Genomic DNA, 22218 nt, shown 5'->3' with positions numbered 1-22218 from the left:
TGTGTGGCAAAGCGGACTACGGTTAAGCCAAATTGCCGTGTTACATGTAGCTAACAAACTGGATAAAGGACTTTATTAGTTTGTTTAGTATTTAAAGAACAGCTGAGAATGCCACCTTGGGAAAGTCGCCCCAAGAAGGTTAGTAACAGTACCCTAATTGTAATGAGGCCACACACCTCTAAGACAGCGATGGGCAAGCTCACCCTACTGCATATGCTTTAAAATGCATATAGGGATGGGGAGAGGGAATAATCATAACATTGTTGTCCAAATGAGGTGACAAATACCAGTCCAAATTTTTATACTCAAATAAAAAATGTTAAACACTTTCTCTTTTGCACTCTCTCTTTCAGGGTGTTTGGCCTTCGTCAGATGGGAAGACGGTTATACCGGCAAAATCTTTACTGGAGCAGAAATTTTGTCAAGAGATGAAACTCCTGTGCAGATCTTAGAACAGGAGATTCTGTTTTAGCAAAGTGGTCAGATGGTAAATTTTATAGGGCAACTGTTGAATATATTTCAGGAAAAGTGACGGGGGACTTGTAACAGGCAGCAACACTGTTGGACCACCACCACCACCCTATGGGTAAGATTGACATTTATTACCTCATGCCTATGGGGCTACAAGTTCAAAACTTGTCATCTTTATAAAATCAAATTTGGTGAATTTCCAAACCAAAAAAACAGCATTAACTGAAATATTATTTTATCTGCCATCAAATAATTGTTTCAGTAAATAGTATGTGAATGACAAATACAAATATTTAATGTATTTCATTGCCAAAACCCCAACATCTGTATCCACTTTGATTTCAGGATTAAAAGTTCTGAACTTGTGGACCCTGAAAACAATTATTTGCCATCATTTTATTACTTTTTAATCATGGTCAAAATGTTCATAGAGTGTAAATATCCACTCTACAATCTCATGTGTCAAAACTAGGGAGTAAAAAAAATTAACATTTCATGTCATGGTTACAATTGTTATCACAGTATTGATAAATGTGCTCAAGAAGTACTTGAACACACACTGAAATCTTATCAACAAGTTTTATTGAGGAAAAAAAATAGTTACACAATATATACTTTCTTAACAGAAGAAATCTACGTTTTGAAACATTCAGTTTCACATCAAAATATAAATTCCGCATTTTTAAAAATTAAATATAAATTAAAATATATAAAAATATAAATAAAAGTAGTGTAAGGATGGGGGTTGAAGGATGAGTGTCAAAAAACAGAGCTAACTTTGCTTTCATATCAGCAATCGAGTATTAACTAAACACCCGTGGGTTCTCAGAGCAACACACAACACCAAAAATGTGTCCCGTGAAAACCTGTCCGATCCGGAGCTTTCAACAATAACAAAAGTTCTATGGATGAATTAAGTAAACAATATCAAAAAATAGGATCCAAACAAAATTTATGGAACGCTCGCCTCGGCCGCAGGTACTTGCTGTTGCTCTTGCCTAAACGCCGCACTGAATTTCAGGACAGGGAAACCAAAACAAGCTTGCTAGTTAGCATAATTAGCATCATCGAGCTAGCTTACTTGTTGTTGATACTGTTACGTGATTGGCTGTTGGCTTATCCCTTCCATTGCTCAGTAAATACTGTTAACTGATTGTCTGTTATAGCATGTCCCTCCCATTGCTCAGTGACACTTCCTGTTTTCTGTTTCTTGGGTTCCCAAAGCGCGAGTGACCTCATGCAGCGAATCTTGCTTGCTCAAATATTTTATCGAACGCATTTAATATTTATATCATTATGTGTCTATTGCGATATATATTTATTGTTTTATTGGCCCAGGGCTATGTAGTATTGATTCTTAAAAAAATATTTTCGGGGCTTGCGTGGGAGCACTACGTGCAGATAGAAATGTTCCTCTTTTTTGTAAATTTTCCTCTTTTGTCAAAGGGTGCTCACATGCCTGTTCTTCCTGTGTGAAAGAAAGTAGGTAAGGCGGAAATCTCAATATGCCATAGTTTAAAAACATTTTTTAATCCAAATATAAGTACTGGTTTGACAGTTTATACTTAATTGTACATTTCATAAATAATCCTGAGATATATAAAGTAATAACTGTTTGGTGATAGTCAATGTTATGTATAACTTAATATTGTAAAATCTGTCATAATCTGTTGGTATTGTTGACTAAGTGAGTTGTCTATTTCCTTGCAGTCAAGAAGATTTCATCTTCAGTATTGGTCCAGTTCCTTTGTCTTTGATGTGAAATGTTTTTGTTTAGGAGTACTGTACAGAATGATTGTAGATATGGTCAATTTTGGTCATGGTACATTTATTTTCATTATTGGTACCGTCCATCATAGAGTGAGGAGAACAAATCATTTATACACTGCTGATTTTGTAGTTTGAGGTATGTTACTTTTATTATTATTATTATTATTATTATTATTATTATTATTATTATTATTATTATCATCATTATAGGTACACTTCAATTGTAAGTGATAAAATCCAAAACAAAAATCCATAAAATCACATTGTATGAATTTTTTTTAAAGTAATTAATGTGCATCTTTTTGCATGATATCCATATTTGATACTTCAAATATACTCCCAAAAGAGGTTTCTAGGTGATCAATTCCATGGGAAAAAAAAATGCAAATTACCTGAAAACATACAATGTGATTTTTTGTTTTGTTTTATATTTTGCAGTCTATTAAATACTTGTTCTCCTCACTGTACATAGACTAAGGTCCACTTTGGCCGCTGGAGGTTAAAATGTGGGTCATTTCAGTAATTTTTTTGTAGTTCAGTATTTCTCATCTCTTTTGACAGGAGAGATGCAGGCAACCCATCTGTCGAGGACACTATCTCATATCGACTGCAGGCAGAAAAATCATGGACGCCATGTGATGGATGTTGGGAGGAGTTCGAAAAAATCCTGTGAGAAAAGCAACAAATCGAAGAAGTCCTCTTGAAAATAGGCAAGTAATTAATGCTAATTTATTCATGATGCGATTATTTTGTTTACGTAAATTTGTGATTTGGCCTTGAACACATTATTTTCTCATTCGGCTATTGTTTGTGCTATTTTTTCCCTTTCAGATCCGGACCAAGTCAGAGTACTCCAAACTCTCTGCGACCTCGTTAGTGACAAATACAGCGACGGCCCTCCTCAACAATCGGGCCAGCAGGAGCTCTTTCCTGAGAGCGGCGTATTCATGTCCTCGTTCCGCCTTGCTGCCATGAGTCATGCTTCAAAGCCCAATTGCATGCGTTTATTCCACGCACTTTTTGACCACTTTTTTACAGTTGAGGAGTGTCAAAATGCTGTCGCTTTTGGTCGCCCTGGAAACAAGCCTGTAGGAACAGGAAAGCGCATCCTTGACCGGAAAAAAGTTGAAGAAATCCTAAGTAAGTTTTCCCAAACTGAGGGTGTTTTCAGGCCAAAATTGTGTAACAATAATTAAATAGAAGTTCAATACGAGAAAGTTTGATCCCTTATCGATTATAGCACACGAGAAGCATAACTGAATGTTACATAATTACAGTTTGTGATTGGCCAAAAAACTAGCATTGTGATAAGCAATATAGTGTTATGTCCATCAACTTGAAGTGTGGTTGTGTGTATTAATGTACTGTATGTGCAGGGTTTCCACAAGGCATGAAGTCATTAAATGGATTTTGTGTAAATTAAGGCCTTAAATGGCAATAAAAAGCATTAAAAGTGTTGTCCAGAGGCATTTAAAAAATGTAATACAATTGTAGGACATGGCCGATAGTCAATATGTCAAACGGGGAAAAAAAAATTAAAATTAACTTAAGAACCTCGAAATTTCTACATCTGTCTGTGTGTGTGTTTATTCTTTTAGCTGAAGCTGCCAAACTGCATACAAGAGGTATTGTAAGGTGGGAACGCGACAAAAGCACTGCCTCAATAAGGCACAATGAAACTGCTCTGGGGGCCTAAACTTTTCCATTCTTTGGTCACTGTAGGCGTGTAGTCCTTAACTGGGACATCATGTCAGGATAATGGGGAAGCTGAGCTTTTTTCATACACGACTCGTTTATTTCAATCACCTCCACTTCAACACATATGAGCTAACTTGGCTAACATTAGCAACTGTCGTGACGCAGGCGCCTCAAGTTATGGCTTAGGATGGACAAACAAGGCAATTTTCACAGCAGACCACAACTCTTTTATTCTCTGACGTTCCCACAATAAATTAATACGAGTTCCTTCAGCTGCTGGATACTTGATACATAACTTGCTATTTACTGTAAACATTTTAAACAACAGAGAGGGTGTAAAATACAATATATTCAATATCGGCAAATTAATATAATTGACATAGCTTTTTCTTAATGCATTTTATTGGCATTTTTCCAAATACCGTTCTGTATTTTTTCTAAAATGTTTAAATCGATCATCCATGTCCAAACACATGCATAATTTGCAATCCTAGTATGATGTTCATTTATTATTCTATAAAACCTTTTAACTATTTTAAAACAAATTGTAATTGTAAAATGGTATCCTCCAGTTTGTGGCTATTATAAGACATATTTTCAGAGAATATATATATATTTACAGCATGTTTTAAACAGACACAACTAAAAAAATGGCTTATGGGTATACTATATTGATCATCTGATGCAGAATTGGATGTTTGTTTAGAGGGCTTAAGTGCAGTTCTCCTTTAAATTTTTTGATGGACGGAACCTTTTAATTGGCCATTCTACGGCCATGCACACAGTCAAAACACTATATGCTACTCCAGAAAAATAAATAAATAAAAATACATTCTCCAATTAAACAGTTTTGTAAGCCAATTCTAATACACGAGAGAGTAACAGTTAATCTAAACTTTTCAACTAATTAACTTGTCTAATTGTAGGCTTTTGACTATATATAATAACTATATGCAGTCGCACATGTTCTTGCCTTACAGCGTATGTCCTGAGATGCGGTACCCTTCCTGATTGGGACAATATTGAGGAGGCCAAGCTCAAGCAAGCTTTGGTAAACAAATGTCGGGCAAGAGCAGGTTTTAAGTAGGCCCTTGTACCTGCCAAGTTCATTCTGGGGTAGGATGTTTCCTTTGTAAACATGTTGATATTTTGGTCTGGGGCTGCGCAGTATATATTGTATAAAAATGCCCTATGATGTAGCTTTTAGTACCACGTTATACTGTGACAATGCATATTGAGATGTGCTGTATCTCGCAAATTTGGCACTGATGCAACCTCACTAGGCCCTGCGATCAGGTGGCGACTTGTCCAGGGTGTACCCCGCCTTCCGCCCGATTGTAGCTGAGATAGGCTCCAGCGCCCCCGCGACCCCAAAGGGAATAAGCGGTAGAAAATAGATGGATGGAGGGCAACCTCACTAACAAGCTAGCGGCTAATATCCCTTCACAGTACAAAGCTGTTTCCAAATTAAAAACGGAAATGATGCAGTATGTTAGTAGCTTTTGTAACCAATTTCAAAATGTTTTAATGATCATTTATGTACCAAATGTTATATTGTTATCGCAGGAGGCTGTTCTATTGTTTACAACAGTGTTTCTTAATCATAGGGCTGGGGCCCACTGTTTGGCTGCGAATACCCCTCGGGGGCCGCCAATAAATATCTGTTTCTTAGCTGTGGTCCGTCAATATGGGCCGCAATGGTACTCAGTTGTAATACACTTTAGTGTAAGATGACTAATTCGGTGTTTGTATTTGAGTGGGTCCGAGACCCCTCTGTAGTGGAAAAGTTGGTCGGGCCCTGAGGTAAAAAATGTTAAGTATCCTTGGTGTTCAATGTGTGATTATTTTTTATATGTAGACCAGTTCCAAACACCACGGTTACAATTTTATAAATGTATTTCAGTTTTTGCTTGGAATATTTCCAAAATGGAAATTTAGTCATTTACTCACCCTCTTACTGAGATTAAGTCAGGTGGGTTTTTTTAACTACAGTACATGGTTTGCTCAACAAGGAGTTAAAAAAAACTACACCGGACTTTTTCACAACAACAAAGTGAGTTCTTAAGGTTAAATTCATTTAGTTTTGTATTTGTTTTATTTTTTGTATATTGTTTTCTATGTTGTTTTAATTATTGTGAATGTCAATATGTACATTATGTATGTACTAATTAACTACATTTAAATTGTTGTATTTAATCTATTTTTATATCTTATATTTTGTATTTGTATGTGTGTAGCCAAATAAAGTGATACACCGCTCAATATTTGAGTATTTTTTTAGTGTTATTTCTAATTAAGTCAGATAACGAATATTTAAATTGCACTCTCAATTTGTTCTCATTATTCTCAAATTTGAGATATGATGGCTTTGTTAAGACATTTAAGAGAAATAATCAAGACATGAAAGAGACATACATAAGATCTCTTTTATTGCTCATACATCTCATTTCTTTCTCTTTAATTCTCCTTCAAAATAAATGAGACATAATTGAGATCAGTGGCATACATATATGAGCTCTCCTCAGTGTATCCCACTTCTCAAATATTGCTCAAATGGTTGTCTCAACTCAACCTCCTTTGTCTCAGTGATGTCTTGTCTCTTTTTAGCTTATTTATTGCTCCTAAGGGTCCCTTAGGAGCAATAAAAGAGAAACAATTGATCACAGAATTAGACAGATATGAGAAGCTCAAAATGTTCTCAAGATACGAGATTAAGCAACGGATGAGCAAGCACATTTTTGCTATGGGATGGTCACTACTGCCTAGTTTCTCTTGTTATATTCTTATTTTACTGTTATATTTTTATTCTCATTGTTGCTTTTTATTTTTCTTCTATTGTAATATTTTTAAATTTTGTTTCCATTTATACCCCCATTATTTACTTTTTACTTTTTAAATTCGATCTCAATTCTGTACACTGCTGCTGGAATTTTAATTTTCCTGAGGGAACTCTCCTGAAGGAATCAATAAAGTACTATATATATATATATATATATATATATATATATATATATATATATATATATATATATATATATATATATATATATATTTATATATATATATATATATATACAGTACAGGCCAAAAGTTTGGACACAGCCTTCTCCTTCAATGTGTTTTCTTTATTTTCATGACTATTTACATTGTAGATTGTCCTTGAAGGCATCAAAACTATGACACCTGTGAAGTGAAAACCATTTCAGGTGACAACCTTTTGAAGCTCATCGAGAGAATGCCACAAGAGTGCAAAGCAGTAATCAGATCAAAGGGTGGCTATTTTGAAGAAACTAGAATATAAAACATGTTTTCAGTTATTTCACCTATTTTGTTAAGTACATAACTCCACATGGCGTCATTCATAGTTTTGATGCTTTCAGTGACAATCTACAATGTAAATAGTCATGGAAATAAAGAAAACGCATTGAATGAGAAGGTGTGTCCAAACTTTTGGTCTGTACTGTATATATAAATATATATATATATATATATATATATATATATATATATATATATATATATATATATATATATATATATATATATTATTTTTTTTGTATTGAAAATAAACTTTTTTCAATTGGAAGTGTGTTTCAATGTTCAATTCTATCTTTCCATTTATTTCGTGAAATGGAGCGAGGTGCTTCTCCGCTTTGGCTGCTGCCCCAGCGACCCAACCTCGGATAAGTGGAAGAAGATGGATGGATAGAGTGAGGTGCATTTCAGTCCAGTAAATATTAAAATTGGATTGATAGTAAACTGCTATCAAGACTCTGATTTTTTCATTTGTTACACATACTCACTGGATCTTTCCTGGGTAAAATAAACAATTTAACTTCATAAAAGACACATTCTTACAATGAAATATGTCCGAATTAAATATGCAATAATAAAATCTTAAGACATTGGCAGTCGGCCTTCAGAGATATGAAACATCAATTGCAATATCTGCAGTCCAGTATTAAATTGGAGAGGAATATTGCTTTCCTGAATAAAACAAATTATCCAAAGGTTGTGTAGGTGCTTTTGAACCACTTATTACTTATGCACTGTTTGGAGAACATCACACTGTCTGGGTGATGAAAACTGGGATAATTCCATTGATGCCTTGGTCCACTGTATCTTTTACTTGTGTGTTGGGGAGCAGAACTATCGACTTTCTTAAAGGGGAACTGCACTTTTTTGGAATTTTGCTTGTCATTGGAATGAGAAACAAAAACACATATGTTTTTCTTTTTGCATTCTAATTTGTAATAATCAGCTTGTTCTGGGTGGCAAGCAATGTAGCAAATGGTAGCAATCCATTCTGCCCCTAAATCACTTTAAAAATCCATCCAAAAACTTCCAACAAAACTTAATTTACATTCCAAAACCAAGATATAGCGACATTGTTATTATAAGAGCAAACACTGAGGAACTCTTTTTCTAACTTTTGCATTAGCAGCTGTATCGCTGTTGAGTTTGTAATGCACAACGATGCAATAGGACAGTAATTCTCAAACTGTGGTACGTTTACCACCAGTGGTACGTGGGCTCCACCAAGTGTTACGCCAAAGAATCACTTGATTTACTAACAGTGATTTATTTTCCTATATACAAACACAGTGTTACTGTTCAAACTGCGTGTTATGTCAGTGGGCAAACATATAAAATGTACTTGTTAAAAACATGAACAATCATATTACAGTGTCTGTAAAGTTAAAACAATTATAATTGGGGGGAAATTTTGTCTATCATTCCCATTTTTTCTGTAAGACAAAAAAACACATATTTTTCTTTTTTTTAAGCATTCCGACTCATAAACGCTGGCAAGAATAGCTAACAATGGAGGTAATAAGATTTACTCTATTCTATAAAGTGCCCTAAAAACATCAAAAAAACATATCCAACAACGTTTTATATATACACTGTAACTATATAAGTAATGTAGCAACAGGCACATTCATAATAACATGTAAAATGTACGAATTTTAATCATTTTAAGCATACGACTGCGCAATAACAACACATCACAATGTTTTCTATTTTCTTCTACAATAACAACTGCTAATAACAATGGTAGACTTCGTGGGGGCAAACAACTACTTTGGGATAAATTATGATACATAACCTTACATTTTAGAGCCTGAATATATGTAGGATAATCTACAAGTTTTAGAAGCTGAGTGATAAGCAGATCCAGAAAGTAGCATGATTGCTAAGTGCTAAACAAGAAATACAAACTACAAACATAACAAAACAATCACTTACTAAACAATGTCTGCTATCACTGGGATGCCGACTGATGGTATGTTCATATCTTCCCGTTTCAATGAAGAATTAATCATAATCGTCACGCAGGTAAAAAAAATAAATAAAAAGGTGGGCACAAACAAGCGTATTTCCGTAATTTTCTCACAATCTCTGGTTTTAAATTCAATGTCAAAGTTAACCAACTTTTTTGGTTTATTGCCACAATCTTCTACTATACAATTGAGAGGCATGAATTACAAACCCCATTTCCATATGAGTTGGGAAATTGTGTTAGATGTAAATATAAACGGAATACAATGATTTGCAAATCTTTTTCAACCCATATTCAATTGAATGCACTGCAAAAACAACATTGTTGATGTGAAAAACACATAAACTTTTTTTTTTTTTGCAAATAATAATTAACTTAGAATTTCATGGCTGTAACACGTGCCTTAGTAGTTGGGAAAGGGCATGTTCACCACTGTGTTACATGGCCTTTCCTTTTAACAACACTCAGTAAACGTTTGGGAACTGAGGAGACACATTTTTTAAGCTTCTCAGGTAGAATTCTTTCCCATTCTTGCTTGATGTACAGCTTAAGTTGTTCAACAGTCCGGGGGTCTCCGTTGTGGTATTTTAGGCTTCATAATGCGCCACACATTTTTAATGGGAGACAGGTCTGGACTACAGGCAGGCCAGTCTAGTACCCGCATTCTTTTACTATGAAGCCACGTTGATGTAACACGTGGCTTGGCATTGTCTTGCTGAAATAAGCAGGGGTGTCCATGGTAACGTTGCTTGGATGGCAACATATGTTGCTCCAAAACCTGTATGTACCTTTCAGCATTAATGGCGCCTTCACAGATGTGTAAGTTACCCATGTCTTGGGCACTGATACACCCCCATACCATCACAGATGCTGGCTTTTCAACTTTGCGCCTATAACAATCTGGATGGTTCTCTTCCTCTTTGGTCCGGAGGACATGACGTCCACAGTTTCCAAAAACAATTTGAAATGTGGACTCGTCAGACCACAGAACACTTTTCCACTTTGTATCAGTCCATCTTAGATGAGCTCAGGCCCAGCGAAGCCGACGGCGTTTCTGGGTGTTGTTGAGAAACGGTTTTCGCCTTGCACATGAGAGTTTTAACTTGCACTTACAGATGTAGCGACCAACTGTCGTTACTGACAGTGGGTTTCTGAAGTGTTCCTGAGCCCATGTGGTGATATCCTTTACAAACTGATGTCACTTATTGATGCAGTACAGCCTGAGGGATCGAAGATCACAGGCTTAGCTGCTTACATGCAGTGATTTCTCCAGATTCTCTGAACCCTTTGATGATATTACGGACCGTAGATGGTGAAATCCCTAAATTCCTTGCATTTGTTGACAAAGTGGTGACCCTCGCCCCATCCTTGTTTGTGAATGACTGAGCATTTCATGGAATCTACTTTTATACCCAATCATGGCACCCACCTGTTCCCAATTTGCCTGTTCACCTGTGGGATGTTCCAAATAATTGTTTAATGAGCACTCCTCAACTTTATCAGTATTTATTGCCACCTTTCCCAACTTCTTTGTCACGTGTTGCTGGCATTAAATGATAAAATTAATGATTATTTTCAAAAAAAAAATGTTTATCAGTTTGAACATCAAATATGTTGTCTTTGTAGCATATTCAACTGAATATGGGTTGAAAATTATTTGCAAATCATTGTATTCCGTTTATATTTACATTTAACACAATTTCCCAACTCATATGGAAACAGGGTTTGTATAATCTAGAATTAATTTTCACCAACTCAGAGGTGACGCAGCAGCTTAGTATGTCCTCTCTGTGATCATGGCGCCGCTAAATGTCCTTGGCGTAGCGCTTATTGTAACAATATTGCTCACACTTGGTAAATGTGCAGATCACAACATGTAAATTAAGTATTTTTGGCTGTTTTTAAAACATTTTAGAGGGTTTTATGGGCGCAATAGAGAACTTCATTGTTAGCCACCTTGTGCATGCCGTATATTACGAGTTAGAATGCATAAACAAAGAAAGACATATTTGTTCTTGTCTTACATCGGGATTGTGAATGATAGGCAAAGTTCCCATAAAAGTGCAGTTCCCCTTTAACCATAAATCGATGAAATCAGATTATGAAGCGGTAGATATACGCTTCAGAATCTGATTAGTTGAATAAACGTTAAGATATTCAATGACTAGTCGACTATCTAAATACTCGATAGTTGCATCTCTAGTTAACATCCCTTGTGTGTGAAAAGCGGCAGTAACTAAAGAAAACATACAAATATAAATACATGAATAAATGCATAGTTGTCAACATCTTTATATACAAGATACCACAACATGGAATTATTCAGAAGCTCCCCGAAGGCACAAAACATGAAGCGATTGTGATGGAAATCAAAGTTTACAAACTTGACAATCTAAAAAATTCAGCACAATAGAACATAACGTATGTATGTTTTAAAACCTTTCTAATCCAAATACAGATGATGCTCTCGTAGGCGTAAACAACAAAAATCTTACAAGAAGTTTCCAAGTGTCCACCAGGTTCCTTATGTCAGATATGTAACTATTTGATGCCACTGTGCATGTCAAAATAAAAGCATGTCTGTACACAAAAGTGCATGCCAAAATTAAGGCATCAACAAAGTGCATTTCAGGATATTAAGGGCAGATCAGGCATAGACTTTAGACTTTATCTATGTGAAACAATTTACATATTTTTTAATTCAACTTTGAATTTAATTTGATGCTGGTTTTATACTAGAACAAATTAATACAGCCCACAAACAAGCTCCTTCCTGGAATGTGTTAGAAACGCGAGGTTAGTGATGTGTATACAACAAGTTTCTTGGGAATGTAAGAGGCGCACATGAGTCAATCAAATTACCATGCGGGGAAAGAAAAGCAATGTAAAATTACATTCAAATAGAAATAATTTATTTGATATGAGAAGAAAGTATGTACATGTTAAGTAGAAGAAAATGTTGCAGCATTTACTGCATAGAAATAAACACTACTTTGTGTTTTTATTTAGGCTGTAAATAAATACTAGATATTAAGATTCTGCATGCGTAAGGACAGGCGGAGGCAAACATTTCCTTTATTTTGAAATGCAAATGTTGACATCTATGCTCTATTTGAGTATTTGACTGTACAGTTTGTTTACATATTTTTCATTCCGCTTTTAGCCTGAGGCTTTAAACTTCAAAGTACTTTTCCCTACACTCTAATGAGAAAGTGGTTATTTCTACTGAGCACACATGTGACAGAATGAATGACAGACTTCCTTTCCACATTGCAGAAGACACTTTGTTATGCATAGCCTCTGGTAAAATATCACATATTTTCTTTTTAGCCTGGTAAACACGATTTCACAGAATCCACAGGGTTGAACTCCTTTGCAGTTTATGTCTGATTAAATATGTATCGAATCATTACGTCCCTACACTCACTTCCTGTTGTTGTGAATAAGACATCTCCACGTGAGGGCTGGAATGTTTCCATCAAGTTTGATGAAAGTAAACTTATTTCACCCAAACATTTTAGACTTAGACTAGGGACGGCGTGGCGCAGTGGAAGAATGGCCGTGCGCGACCCGAGGGTCCCTGGTTCAATCCCCACCTAGTACCAACCTCGTCATGTCCGTTGTGTCCTGAGCAAGACACTTCACCCTTGCTACTGATGGGTGCTGGTTAGCGCCTTGCATGGCAGCTCCCTCCATCAGTGTGTGAATGTGTGTGTGAATGGGTAAATGTGGAAGTAGTGTCAAAGCGCTTTGAGTACCTTGAAGGTAGAAAAGCGCTATACAAGTACAACCCATTTATCATTTATCATTTAGACTTAGACTTAGACAAACTTTAATGATCCACAAGGGAAATTGTTCAACACAGTAGCTCAGTTACAATGATGAAAAGTGTAAGGATGGAAAAGACAATGCAGGTAAAAATAGACTAATATAGCGATAAAAAATCTAACATATATACGAATATATACATAATATGTGTACAGAATAATATATATACAGATATATTATATTATGTCTATAACATACATACAATATATACAATATACAATATATACAACACATGTACAATATTACAGTATATACAGTATATGTGACAGCAGCAAAATAAAATGTATGTCAATGGGCACTAAACTAAACGACAACTAACAAACGATCCAGAGAAATTACCAAATTGGTGTCAACAGCTCTAAATCTGAGACCAATCAACATTGAGAATACAGAGGCGCCCCCCTGCCGACACTCACACCCAGACATTTTTTTTTTATAATTGTCAATTACAGTGGGTCTTCAAAGGAGCCTGAGTCACAAGTGGTAAGCATGTGAGATAGAGTGTGTTTTCAGGGCATTTAATCAATTTCAAATGAATGAATAAACTTGGATTGTTCAGATCTAGTCAGAGTAGATCTAGTCAGGCTAGATCCAGTTGTCATCGATTGAAGGCCCTTAGAATACAATGACCTTGCTGAATAAGAACATCTGTAGATAGTGTGTGTGTGTGTGTGTGTATTCTGGCAATGCTTACTTAATGGGGACATCGCTCTGTTTACACAGTCACCTTTAGGGGACCTCTGACGGTATGGGGACAAAAAACAGGTCCCCTAAAGGGAAGCCTATTTAAATGATAGTCAGATCCATTCTGAAGATGCCTAAGTGATTTTTAAGCTTTTGCCCATAAAACATGTTTACTGAAAAGTAAACATGTTTAACATCTAATTTGAACTTTTTTTTTTTTAAATGGTCCTCAGTAGTCATGTACAAATTTGTGTGAATTAGGCAAAATTATTTAAATTTGGTCCCCATGAATCATATTAACTCTTTTCCCCCCAGGGTCCCCAGTAAGAATGATCAGCACATTACTTCATCAATCCAGAGATTTAAAGACGTGTATGAGCTAACTGGGTAGTGGCCATTTGACCTCTTTTTTTTATGCCTCCACAACCTGTAGAAAGGGTGGTCCCCACAAGTGATGATCAAAAACTTGGTCCCCATTCCAAATAATAACCAGTATGTGTGTGTGTGTGTGTGTGTGTTTGTAAGAGAGTGTTTGTCTCCATTTTAAGTTCAGCTGTTTAAAAAAAGCATAAAAAACATCCATCCATCCATTTTCTACCGCTTATTAACGATTGTAGCATAAAAACATTTGCAAAAAAAAAATAATTAATTGTCCAGTCCCATGTTAATAGTATTAAAAACGTGAAAATTATCTGTTTAAGGCAAAGTGTGACGACGTGGTCGCATAGTGATGCGGGTGTGGTTCTCCCAAGGATGCAGACGGCTTCGGACACAGCTTGCAGGTAGGAAAAATTATTTATTTTAAATATAAATAATATGATGAATAAACAAAAGGGCTAGCGTGGGAGATAGCAAACCAAAAGAGCCTAGCGTGAGAACTAGTAGCTAAGAAACATTAAATAATCGTCGTCATCAGTTGTGTGAGAACAAACTACGAAGCCAGACAGAGTGAGGCCAGAGCAAAGATTAAATAGCCCTCTGATTAGCGCCCGGGCAACAGGTGCGCGTCCCGAACACTAACCAGAGGCAGGTGCGTACAATCTGCCGTCATGGCAACAGAAACAAACTAAACTCAAGGTGCTGAAAACACGTGACACAAACATAAACAAACTCTGATCCGGGCAGCGGATCGTAACAGTACCCCCCCCTTAAAGGACAGATTCCAGATGTCCCTTGACACTAAATAAAACTAGAACCCAAAAAACAAGAAATAGTTCGAGAGTCAAGGGAGGGTGGAGGGAGGATTTGGTGGTGGGTCGCCAGGCCATGTGTCCCCGAATCCACCGGGGAAGAGTCAGGTGGCGGCGGCGAGTGGAACGCCGCTGCCGCAGGCGAGGCGGGCGACCACGGAAAGGCCACATTCGTGGCTGCCGAGAAGGTGGGCGTGAGTGGCGCCAGAAGTTCAGCAGCCGGAGAGTTCTACGACTACGTCTCGGGTGTCGCTGCTGTTTGCGCCACTGGCGTCCATAAACAAACCTCCGAGAGCGCCGCTTGCGCAGCCAGACCACTCGAGGTCGCTGAGACGAAGACGAGGAGAGAGCAGACGTCGCCGTGGAAACAGGAGGAGCCGACGTCGCCGTGGAAGCAGGAGGAGCCGACGTTGCCGTGGAGGCAGGAGGAGCCGACGTCGCCGTGGAGGCAGGAGGAGCCGACGTCGCCGTGGAGGCAGGAGGAGCCGACGTCGCCGTGGAGGCAGGAGGAGCCGACGTCGCCGTGGAGGCAGGAGGAGCCGACGTCGCCGTGGAGGCAGGAGGAGCCGACGTCGCCGTGGAGGCAGGAGGAGCCGACGTCGCCGTGGAGGCAGGAGGAGCCGAAGTCGCCGTGGAGGCAGGAGGAGCCGACGTCGCCGTGGAGGCAGGAGGAGACGTCGTCGCCGTGGAAGCAGGTGCAGGTTCTGGTACCAGCCGTGGAGCAGGTGCAGGTTCTGGTACCAGCCGTGGAGCCGGCGCTGGTGTGGGTACCAGCCGTGGAGCCGGCGCTGGTGTGGGTACCAGCCGTGGAGCCGGCGCTGGTGTGGGTACCAGCCGTGGAGCCGGCGCTGGTGTGGGTACCAGCCGTGGAGCCGGCGCTGGTGTGGGTACCAGCCGTGGAGCCGGCGCTGGTGTGGGTACCAGCCTTGGAGCCGGCGCTAGTGTGGGAACCAGCCTTGAGAGCCGGCGCTGGTGTGGGAACCAGCCTTGGAGCCGGGACAGGGGTTGGTCTTGGAGTCGGTGCTGGTGTGAGAACCAGCCTTGGAGCCGGCGCTGGTGTGAGAACCAGCCTTGGAGCCGGCGCTGGTGTGAGAACCAGCCTTGGAGCCGGCGCTGGTGTGAGAACCATCCTTGGAGCCGGCGCTGGTGTGGGAACCAGCCTTGGAGCCGGCGCTGGTGTGGGAACCAGCCGAGGAACTTGGCATGGTGGAGCTTGGCGTGGTGGAGGTACTGGAGACGAAGCTTGGTGTGTCAGCCGAGGTGCAGGAACAGGTGCTAGCCGAGGTGCAGCTGGAGGTGGCCTAGCTGGCGGTTGTGGCTTAGCAGGACGAAGGACTGGTGGCGGTGGCCGTGCAGGAGGTTGCGGTTTAGCACGCCGGAAGACTGGTGGCGGTGGCCTTGCAGGAGGTTGCGGTTTAGCACGCCGAAAGACTGGTGGCGGTGGCCGTGCAGGGGGTTGCGGCTTAGCACGCCGAAAAACTGGTGGCGGTGGCCGTGCAGGAGGTTGCGGCTTAGCACGCCGAAAAACTGGTGGCGGTGGCCGTGCAGGAGGTTGCGGCTTAGCACGCCGAAGTTGTGCCACCGCACTAGCACAGTTCCCAGTACTAGCCCCCCCCTCAAGACGCGGATACCAGACGCGCTCTTTGCGGTTTGGAACTGTCTTCAAGGGTGGGTGGGGGGAGGTATGGAGGGGGGTATACTCTTCTTCAAATTGTCCAAATTGACTATTATCATCCCCCACTTGAGATTGGGTGGGAGCACAGGGGGAAAAAATATGTGCAGTGGGCGGAGCAATAGTCACTGGGGGCGGAACCAAAGTCACTGGAGGTGGAGTCTGAAAATCAGAATGTGACTGACTAGACTTACACTTAATAAAAATGTCCTGATAATGTCTTATCTTACAATGAAAGTCATTTGGTATTGGCTGACAGAAAGAATTAGAAGATGGAAAAAAAAAAATCTTGTTCAATGATGTCATCAGAAGTGGGCGGAGTTACCTCTTCGGGAGGCGCCAATGACATGACATTACTGTTGCAACTGTCCATGTGACTTACAGCCCAATCGGAGAACTGTTTGGCAAAGTGGTCGATGGGGTTGCCAAACATCTGAGGAGGGGAAGTTTGAGCTGCATATAGCTTGCTTCGGTCTGGGGGAGGAGTTTGCAGGAGCGGCGCGTCTTGGCGGCGAGGGAAAGACCTCCTGGCCGGCTTCCGTCTTTGACGGCGCGCACGGTACTGCGGTGTAGCGGCGATGTCTTCCGACCAGAGGGAATCGATGGGGATAAGAGAGCCTCCAGGTCCCCACATGAGATTCGACCTCTCCTCCGTCGAATAGCGAAGCGTCTCGGCTTCCATCGCTCGCAACACCATGAGCGTACCTTCGTCCAACTCCTCGTTAGCCAGTGCGGGAGAATTGTTTTCTGCTGGCTTCGTACTGTGACGACGTGGTCGCATAGTGATGCGGGTGTGGTTCTCCCAAGGATGCAGACGGCTTCGGACACAGCTTGCAGGTAGGAAAAATTATTTATTTTAAATATAAATAATATGATGAATAAACAAAAGGGCTAGCTGGGAGCTAGCAAACCAAAAGAGCCTAGCGTGAGAACTAGTAGCTAAGAAACAGTAAATAATCGTCGTCATCAGTTGTGTGAGAACAAACTACGAAGCCAGACAGAGTGAGGCCAGAGCAAAGATTAAATAGCCCTCTGATTAGCGCCCGGGCAACAGGTGCGCGTCCCGAACACTAACCAGAGGCAGGTGCGTACAATCTGCCGTCATGGCAACAGAAACAAACTAAACTCAAGGTGCTGAAAACACGTGACACAAACATAAACAAACTCTGATCCGGGCAGCGGATCGTAACACAAAGGTCTTAAACGGGGTCTGCGGTGGTAATGTGTGTATATATATATATATATATATATATATATATATATATATATAGTACAGGTCAAAAGTTTGGACACACCTCATTCAATGCGTTTTCTTTAATTTCATGACTATTTACATTGTAGATTGTCACTGAAGGCATCAAAACTATGACACCTGTGAAGTGAAAACCATTTCAGGTGACTACCTCTTGAAGCTCATCGAGAGAATGACAAGAGTGTGCAAAGCAGTAATCAGAGCAAAGGGTGGCTATTTTGAAGAAACTCTCAAATGCATCAGTACTGTACTCTCCCCCGTTCCAAAGCACTCACAGGCCGTCAGGTCTGCTTCTGTTGAAGGAGCAGACTGCAGAGCGGAGATCCTCACAGGGCAGGAATTGCAGCGGTTCACACGGGCGCAAATCATTTGTAGTCTGGACTTTATGCTGTACATCTGTACATAGTCTGCTGTAGTATTGCAGAGACTTTCAAATTGTGCACTTAATTCTTACTGTACTTACTGTTACCAAGGTTTGAGCAAACAAATGACTTTCAGTTCAGTAAAACATTTTAAAAAGTTCTTCTATGACATTTAGACTACCAAATTGTATTTGTATCCAAATACTGGGGTATTTCTGAACCACATTTTAATCATGCAAGCAAAAAATAACCGATGACTAAACACAGTGTGTGATTAATCTGATTAAAAAATTAACAGCCCTAATATATATATATATATATATATATATATATATACAGTATATATATATGTATATATATATAAATATATATACAGTATATATATGTATATATATATATATATATATATATATATATATATATATATATATATATATATATATATATATACGTTAGGTCAGGAAAAAACATAGATGCTATATCATCCCTACAAGCTTGTTTCCACTCTACCCCGGTATTGAGCACTGTATAACGGATAAACCACAGAAACTTCGACTATATGTATATCTATATGTGTATATATATATATATATATATATATATATATATATAGTTGTTCTGTGCTTTTTTAATACCAATATCCTTGACCAAGTCACACACAAAGAAGTTGTAGACCTCCATGTTTTTCCAAGTTTTCATCTGTTTTGTCGTGTGGAATGATCAGCAGATGCTTCGATATGTCTGGGAACGTGACGGACAGATATCATTGATATCATTCGACAAATCTTTTTTTTATAACATATAAGGATTGAATAGTTGAGATGAGGCTGCAGTTTTGTAGCCCTCTGCCATGTATATATATATATATTAGACATTGTAACCAAACACTGTTTTGGTTACTAATAATTTTTGGTTACAAATCTTTTATTTGATGCTAATCTTTTTTTGTTGTTGCAAATCTTTGCTTTGTTTGTTTGCACAAAAAGACACACATTTCTCTCCATAGCACCATACATTTACTCATCTTTACATTAATAATAAAACAATTTCCATCCATCCATTTTGCAACGCTTGTCCCTTTCTGGGGTTGCGGGGGTGCTGGAGCCTATCCCAGCTGTATTCGTAGGTGGGGTACACCCTGGACAAGGCGCCACCTCCTCACAGAGCTCAAACAATTTCTTTAATCCAATTTAATGGGCGCTTAAATGGACCATTTTGATTTTCAGGTTCCATTTTTGTGGTATTTTGGGCCATTCATTTTTTTTCGTCATTGTCTAATCCGGAATGTGTTCATTTTAGGGATGTGCAGGTCAATCAGCCATCAATAAGTATCAGCCGATTTTTCATAAAAAATATGTGATCGGCAAATGTCGATTTATGCCTTTTAATGCCGATCACAAACGCCGATCCCCTCTGGATGATGTTTTAATTATTTTTAGTTCCCCGGCTGGCAAACTAGCACCTAATTATGTGTTTCCAAACACAGTGTGGGGCCGCTCCTCCAAATTAATAATAATCCCCTAATTTCTTAGTAGGCATTCTAATCGCTTTTCTAACCGCTAAAATAGTTTAAACAACAAAAAGAAAAAACTGCTCAGTAAACTTAGAGTGTAGATGGAACCGCGTTACAGCAGAAAACATAAAGCTATTAAGGACATGATCAAGTAGATTATTAGGAGTTAGAGAGAGGATAACATACAGTCACAACAAAAGTTGCTGTGTCAGCATTGTCACAGAAAATACACAACGCGTAAGGGGAGTGTGGATCAATGTATAAATTGGTTGTGTCGATACCAAGGATAGTATCAATTTATAATCAATACTAGAGTGATTAAGTCGATATCCTTTGTTGTTGTTGTTTTTGCTAATGTTTACAAATTCGGGGAAACATTCCCAGGATACAGGAGGACTTTCAGGGCAAAAACCAGATGATTTAAATGATTAGCAAAAGTATAGTTTTTGCTTTTTTGTTGTTATTTCTGTGCTATTGACTTTGCTTTGATCAAACATTTGTATTTAATAAACTAATATATAAAACTAGTTTAAATATTGTACAGAGGTTTTACTACTTACGTATAAAATACTAAACGGTCTAGCTCCATCCTGTCTTGCTGATTGTATTGTACCATATGTCCCGGCAAGAAATCTGCGTTCAAAGAACTCCGGCTTATTAGTGATTCACACAGCCCAAAAAAAGTCTGCGGGCTATAGAGTGTTTTCTATTCGGGCTCCAGTACTCTGGAATGGCCTACAGGGTAACAGTTAGAGATGCTACCTCAGTAGAAGCATTTAAGTCCCATCTTAAAACTCATTTGTATACTCTAGCCTTTAAATAGACCCCCCTTTTAGACCAGTTGATCTGCCGTCTCCTTTCTGCTTCCCCTCTCCTCCACGAAGGAGAGGGGGGGCATAGATTAGGTGACCACAGATGAACCGCTAGCTGTTCAAAGTCAGGACCCGGGGTGGACTACTCCTCTGTGCATCAGTTGGGGACATCTCTGCACTGCTGACTTGTCTCCACTCAAGATGATCCCCTGCTGGCCCCACTATGGACTGGACTCTCACACTATTAACTAGATCCACTCGACGTCCATTGCCCAAGGTTAACCCATTGGGTTGAGTTTTTCCTTGCCTAGATGTGGGATCTGAGCCGAGGATGTCGTTGTGGCTTGTGCAGCCCTTTGAGACAATTGTGATTTAGGGCTATATAAATAAACTTTGATTGATTGATGAGGTGGCGACTTGTCCAGGGTGTACACCGCCTTCCGCCCGATTGTAGCTGAGATAGGCTCCAGCGCCCCCCGCGACCCCAAAGGGAATAAGCGGTAGAAAATGGATGGATGGATGGATGATTGATTGACAAATTGAACAGATAGTCAGTAACACTCACTATCAATTGAATAATCTCCAGTTAATACATGTGAGCAGTATTTGTATCGGCTAACCTCAGTCATGGATGATCTGTATCAGGATTGGCAGCAATAAAACACTGAACAGAACATCCTTATTTCATGTAGTCTTAAAAATGTGTGACATGTAAATATAAAATAGTCACCCTAGTAATATGTCATTGTGATGGACCCGAGTGGTGGGATATTAAAATCTAATAAAATTTTGATAAAAACTAATATAAATATTAAGAACCCAATGCAGTGAGAGCAACCGTCCTAAAATAAGGAAATATAATGATGCTGATTTACAATTTATTACAATACAAATTAAAAACAGTCAAGTAAATAACACTAAAAATACCAATTGGTAAACAATATTATGGTGAGGGTACAGCCGCGACAGGCATAGTGGGCCAGCGTCCTGGCTCCGCCCACTTCCACGGCGTCCTCCTGCACACAGAATTAAAACGGAGGCAGGCCACGGGGATAAAATCTAAAAGTACGGAGACGCTCTCCGGGCTGACGCCACACTTACACGCAAGGCAGGGTTTCCCCTGCCCTTGCTGTAGTTCTGCGTGTAAGTATTGGGTACGCCCACTCTCCTCGCCAGTCGCCGGTCACTCCCGGGACCTACGTGGCCGTACCCGTCCCGTCTTGCTCCGCCTCTTGGTCGCTCCCGGGAGTCGCCGCAGGTCTCTGGGTCCCGATTACTCCTGCCCACAGGACCACACAGCCAGCGTACAACGCACGAGCCCGCAAGCCCACAGCCAAAGGCAGTTTGATCACCCCCACATATCCACAATCCACGACACTTACTTCGGAGGCAGAGTTTCCTCTGCCCCTGCGTGTTGTGGGCTTCTCAGGGTTCACTCCGGTAGCTTGCGGGGTCTGCTGTGTAGTCCTGGATTCCTTCCCAGCCTGCGGGCGTCCACCCGGTCGCTTCCGCTTCCCTCCGTCGCGCTTCCCGCGGTCGCTCTTCCTTCCTCGTCCCTCCTCCTTCGCTCTGTCGCTCTTCCCTTTTAAATGTGTGCAGCCTTAATGCTCCACAGGTGCGTCTGTTCCCAGGTGCAGTTCGATTGGGCACTTTGGTTGTCAGGGGCAACAAGCTAAAAGGGG

General features: G+C 39.9%; 1 long non-coding RNA gene across 1 annotated transcript; it reads left to right on the top strand.

The window, feature by feature from the left end:
* Nucleotides 1–6201, top strand: LOC140679593 (uncharacterized). The gene is made up of 4 exons (XR_012051000.1): nt 1–586; nt 2803–2951; nt 3073–3381; nt 4920–6201. It is a non-coding gene; the product is annotated as an uncharacterized lncRNA (long non-coding RNA).
* The last annotated feature ends 16017 nt before the right edge of the window (nt 6202–22218 follow it).

This window comes from Nerophis lumbriciformis, linkage group LG19 (genome assembly GCF_033978685.3).
Source record: "Nerophis lumbriciformis linkage group LG19, RoL_Nlum_v2.1, whole genome shotgun sequence".
Classification (NCBI taxonomy): Eukaryota; Metazoa; Chordata; class Actinopteri; order Syngnathiformes; family Syngnathidae; genus Nerophis; species Nerophis lumbriciformis.
The sequence above is the reverse complement of the archived record's forward strand: the minus strand, read 5'-3'. Positions and strand labels throughout refer to the sequence as shown.